Consider the following 6,391-nt stretch of genomic DNA (forward strand, 5'->3'; position numbering starts at 1 on the left):
GTTATGTGTGTTTTGAGGCCTCGAGTAGGTTCGTATTATAATATGGAACTTGTTGGTATGATTCGACGGGGTCCCGAGGGGCTCAGGTGAGTTTCAGATAGGTTTGGATTGTGTTGCGCTCATTTTTCTTATGTTTCGACGTCGTTTCTTCAAGAATAAATGCTACCACATTAAACAAATGAGCTCGATTTCTTTTTTATCAAAGCATTAGATCCCTATCGTAATTACGGAGCCATAGAAAAAAGAATCGTCAAATTTGGACATCGTATGAGGATTTTATGGTCATTTTATTAAGAAATGGGTTGCCTGATTTTTCAGATTAATTACAAAATTACCACTGACTGCGTATTTAAAAATCTGCACTATTCCCAAATATTGAAACCAACATATCTCCTTCAATATAAGGTCAAATGGAGTGATTCAAGAGCCTAACTTTACTAGAATTTCACAAGAAATCTATTGGAGGTATGAAAAGTGAGTTTCGAGATCTTTTGGCATAAGAAACGAGGAAGAACAGTGGTAAAATGAGGGTTTTGTGAATTTATCATATTTTGAGTTGGGGAGCTCGGAATTGGCAACTTTCGAGGGGATTTTCAGCATATGAATTGGGGTAAGTGTTCTCTACTCAGTTTTGGTTATATTTCGTGAATCTATCTACGATTTTAGCTTTTGTTTGATGAATTTTAAAGAAGAAATTGGGGGTTTTGGCCTAAAGTTTCATAGTATGAATTTTTGAGTTTTGAACACCGATTCGTAGTCGAATTTGAGTGAAACAAGTATGGTTGATGTCACGACCCAAACCCCGATCTGGTCGTGATGGCGCCTCTCGTGAAGACAAGGCCAGCCAACTAACCCATTTCGCCTTTTCAGAATAGTTAATATTAATAAACAATTTTTTTTTGCATAATTAATTAACCACAGACTAAACAGAAGATTTCCTTATTAAGTGCGGAATACAACCCAAACACAGCCCAAACCGGGGTGTCACAAGTCACGAGCATCTATTAGAGTGTAAATACAACTACAAGGTCTGGATTAATCAAAACAGGAAAGATGAACAGAAGGGAGAAAAGCGGTGCTGCGAACGCCGACAGCCACCTCGCTAAACTCCGATAACTCTGCCTCCGATCAGCCAAAACCCGCTACCGGGTGAATAAATACCTGCATCAGCACACAAGGTGCAGGGAGTAAAGTGAGTACTCCAACTCAGTGAGTAATAAAGGTAAATAACAACTGAGCGGTAAGAAATCACGTATTACAAATCATCGTGCCGTATAGAAGCAGTGTAAAACCCTTTGAGAAAAGCAGTGAAGCTGTGAAATCTTTAGAAATATCTTAGCTCGGTTTAAACCTCTTTTGAAAATGACTTTTTCAATAGTTACGCAATTGAATGCAAAACAATTAGTGCCGATAAGCACAGAAAATCCGCCCCTTAGGCACAAATACCACAGTAAAACAGGTAAAATGACAAGTAAATATGAAGGATGATCACATAAAGGTTCGCCCCTCGGGCAATGTCTCAGAACAGTACCGGCCCCTCGGGCTCACTCTCAGAACACTCTCAGCCTTTCTCTCTCAGATCATTCTCACAATCGTATCATATAGTAACCGCTGCGGCGTGCAGCCCGATCCATATATATAGTCGACTGCGCTCACTGGGGGTGTGCAGACTCCGGAGGGGCCCCTAACCGCCCAAGCGCTATATCAAGCCACCTCGTGGCATCATGTCTCGGCACTCGGCCTCACATCACTCGGCACTCGGCCTCACATCACTCAAGCCACCTCGTGGCATATAAAAGTATCTCAGGCCCTCGGCCTCATATCACTCAGTATATCCTCACATATGGCCCTCGGCCTCACTCAATCCAGAAATCATCACAAGCCCCTCGGGCATTTGTAAAACAATAGTGCTCAGCCCATAACATCATTAGAAATATCATTTAAGTTTCAAATTTGAGTAAAAGTGGTTGAGTTTGTAAAACGGTATTAAACAATAGGACTGAGTTCAAGTAATATGTCAAAATAGTGAGGAAACAGTGATAACAATCCCCAAAGGGTTCAAATAGTTGGCACGAAGCCCAAGTATGGCAATCAGCCCAAATCATGATGATATCAATTAAGTTTCAGTCAAATACGCGGTAAAAACATCAATCGGGACGGACCAAGTCACAATCCCTAATAGTAAATGATCCCGCGCTCATCATTAAGCGCGTGTCTCACCTCAATATAGCACTACGATGTGCAATTCGGGGGTTCAAACCCTCAGGATATCATTTACAATCATTACTCACCTCGAACTGGCGAAATCTCTAGCTCATGATGCCTTTGCCCCTCAAATCGGCCTCCACGTGCGTCGAATCTTACCACAATCAGAGTGAATACATCACAATATGCTAAGGGAACAAAGCCCAAGCGAAAACAATCGAAAAATATCAAAATTTCCGAAATTAGCAAAACCCGAGCCCCGGGCCCACTTCTCGGAACTTAGGAATTTTCACATCAACGGGTTCCTTATCCTTCCACGAGTCCATACATATCAAAAACTCTCAAATCCGACCTCAAAATTCAAAATCTCAAAATCCCAAGCCCTAGTTCTTCCATTTTTAGTTAAATTTCCATGAATTTCTAGGTTAATTTCACAATGTAATCACGTTTTCGGTTCATAAAACTTACCTCCAATCAATCCTCCTTGAATCCCTCTTCAATTTCTCCCAAAGAGCTCTCAAAATACTCAACAATGGTGGAAAAAATGACTTAAGCTTGCGGATGAAATGTTTAAAAACCTTCTGCCCAGCTTCTGGAATCCCTTCTACGCGAACGCGGTCAAACACCCGCATTCGCGATGCACAATTTTTTTCCTTGACCAAAAATAACCCTTCGCGGACGCGGCCGCACACCCGCGAACGCGATGCTTTGGTTCTCTGAACCTACGCGAACGCGGTACCATATAGGCGAACGCGAAGAGCAATGGCTCTGTGACCTTCACGCGCCAATTTCCACTATGCGAACGCGACATCCATCACGGGAACGCGAAGCACCACCTCAAGGACCCTCCGCGAACGCGAGCCTTCAGATGCGAACGCGAAGCACAAACTCAGGGACCCCTAGATTCCTTCTACGCGATCTCGAGGGACCTCCCGCGATCGCGAAGGCCAAAATATGCCTGCACCTGCTGCTGCATTTTCTGCAATTCTTCGAAGTTCAAAACTTCCCGTTAGCCATCCGAAATCACCCCGAGGCCCCCGGGACCTCAACCAAAAGTACCAACACATCCTAAAACAACATTCAAACTTGTTCCAATCATCAAAACACTTCAAACAACACCAAAACCATCAATTCACATCAAATTCAAGTCTAAGTTTTCCAAAAACTTCCGAAACACGCTTTTGATAAAAAACCCAACCAAAACACCTCCGAATGACCTGAAATTTTGCGCACACATCCTAAATCACATAACGAAGCTACTACAACTCTCGGAATTCCATTCTGACTCCCGGATCAAAATCTCACCTACCAACCGAAAATTGCCAAAATCTCAACTTCGCCAATTCAAGCAAATTCTACTCCAGACCTCCAAAACCAATTCCGATCACGCTCCTAAGTCATAAATCACCCAACGAAGCTACCCAAATCACAAAATTTCCGATTTGAGCTCATATACTAATAAGTCAACTCTTGGTCAAACCTTTCAAATTCAAAGCTTTCAACTAAAACTGTTCTTTCAAATTCATACCGATTTCCGTGAAAACCAAAATCAACGACCTACATCAGTCGTAATATATCATGCGGGGCAAGTCATGCCTGAGAACTGGCGATCAAAGTGCAAAAGCTCAAAACGAGCGGTCGGGTCGTTACATCCTCCCCCACTTAAACACACGTTCATCCTCGAACGTTCCCAGATTTGTTCTAGAAGCCAACCAATAGTTGAATAACCGTACCAAGCAAATACCCGGGGGTGATCCCACGTTACCCTATCTAATATAGGTCCGATAACACATAGAAACTGAAATTACACAACCCAATCTAGCCCGTGAATCATAGAACCACATTTTCACTTCTGAAACCATCAATACGATCAAAACCTCACACCTATACTCTGAATAGACCCGAACCAGCTGTAGTAGCCCATGCCTGCAACCTCAGGTGCCATTATATGATATACCATATAACTCAAACACATGTAGCGATAACTTCCATTCACAACAGCTGCCCACAACAACCAACTACCGATAGAAAACCTCTTATCAGCTAAAGTCTCATTCCAACACTGTCATATACTGCCAACGATAAATAAAACATGCAATAAACCGCAACCATTCTCCCAGATCACCCGTTCTTGAAGCCACTTCTCCTCTGACAAATACCATAGAAAATTTCCGCGCCGAACCTTGATATTAACCTTCCAACATGTTGAAATCGAATCCGTTCGCACATAATAGAATAGAACACACGAATCTAACCCGCAAGGTCATATCTCCACATAGCCTCGCTGTAATGCACGATCCTATCCAACACTGCTCAACATGAGACACCTCAAGTCACTATGCCCGAAATTGACAACCATGCACAATTTGATGTCTGGAACCAAAGCGAATCATTACACTGTCGGTGAAACAAGTAACATATACCACACAAACCCGATAGGACATAACCGATATGCCACCCACCGAGCAACACCCAATCACTCCTCCCGCTCGACTTCCACTAAGAACCCCAATAGAACCGCACCATATGTGCCCATAACCAACAAATCATAACATCTCGCAACACAGGAAGGCCACTCATAGATTTGCCCAGATTACCATCAAGCTCAATAACGATCGAATCAACCTATCCCTCAACAATACGATTCGGGGCCAACCAAGCTGACCCAAGCTAGAACACGCATCCACATTGGCCTGCCAACGAACTCATTATCAAGGAAGCCTGAAGCTGCTCCTTCCACTACTATAACTTCTGCCGGAGCCGTACGATACGGTGCTCGACACCAAATCAATACCGAAATCCACAACCTCGCCCGGCCACAAGAAACACATCCGAAGGTCCTTCAACACTAGAACTGAATCAATGGTAGAAACTTCTGCACTGACATCCATCACGAAGGCCCAATTAAGAAAAACAGTCCTTCCCAGCCATCCGCTGGGTCTTTGAAATATAACCCACTCTACTAGAACATAATCCAACGCACCTCGCCACTCAACCCGTGGCATTTCCGGCATAGCCCATAGTGTAATAGTCCAGAATAACCCAACACTGAGACAACCAGTCTGAACTCCAACATCACATCCAAAATCTAACATACAACAAAGAGAGATCCACTCGAGCCTCCAAATCCCGATATACACTAAACGGTGCCAATACACATGATCCACAGCCACAACATAGCCTGCACATGAGAACTCCCAGTCTCCAACTCCATATAGCACGGGAATCATCGTACCTGATCCCAATTCTGCCGTCCAAAAGCATACCACACCTTAAATACCCCATTATTCCACGATAGATACTCTAAAATTTCCCTGTGCCACCAAGCAAACCCGAATATCACCAGTCGATCTAACAAGAAAGTGCCGCAATACTACCGAAGTGCCATCAACTTAATCACATTACCCTTTTTCTGAACATATACTATCATCAAATCACTTCCAATTAGAAATATCATTCCCTTAACTATCTGAGGCTACCCGCTGCTTAAGAGTTTTATGAACCCCCTTTCAGAATTGAACTGTAACCTAACACACGCAAGTCTCGATCCTCCACAACATACCGCATATACCATACCATTTGAGGATAACATGAAAACTTTATCTCCCTTCCAAGCCACAGACATCTACGCACTCAACTAGTCAAGAACTTTCCATTGGTCCCATCTAGAAGAAAAATCACTATATATCCCATGCTCCGCATGCCCATAGAAAATATACATCTCCAAACCACAGTAAAACCCAACAAGGACTCTCCCTATTCCATTTGCACAAACTAAACTGCCAGGACTGAATCCTTCTAACTAGAACAAGCTAAGCAAGTCGTCAAAACCCAAGAGCATTGCTGCAAAATACTTGTACGAACTCATTACCTCGAACACACCCAAAGAATTAATCATATCCTTACCATGCCGATCCGGTCTACTATCAAGCTACTCCATCTATCTAAAATTCTTCTGGTTCATCTTCAACTTGATATTTACCTTTGCTGTAGCACCACAATTCCTCAACCCAGGCTTACCACACGAGACCCAAGCATAAAACCACACTGTCCGAAACCCATAAACCGTTGAATACTCCCTTAAATATTCCCCGAAACACCACATTCCAGAATACTCTACTCTGCAGAACTTCTTGCGAATCTAAATTCGTTGCCTTTACTTTCTTGATACTGATACATAGAATCC

Source organism: Nicotiana attenuata, unplaced genomic scaffold, assembly GCF_001879085.1.
Source record: "Nicotiana attenuata strain UT unplaced genomic scaffold, NIATTr2, whole genome shotgun sequence".
Classification (NCBI taxonomy): domain Eukaryota; kingdom Viridiplantae; phylum Streptophyta; class Magnoliopsida; order Solanales; family Solanaceae; genus Nicotiana; species Nicotiana attenuata.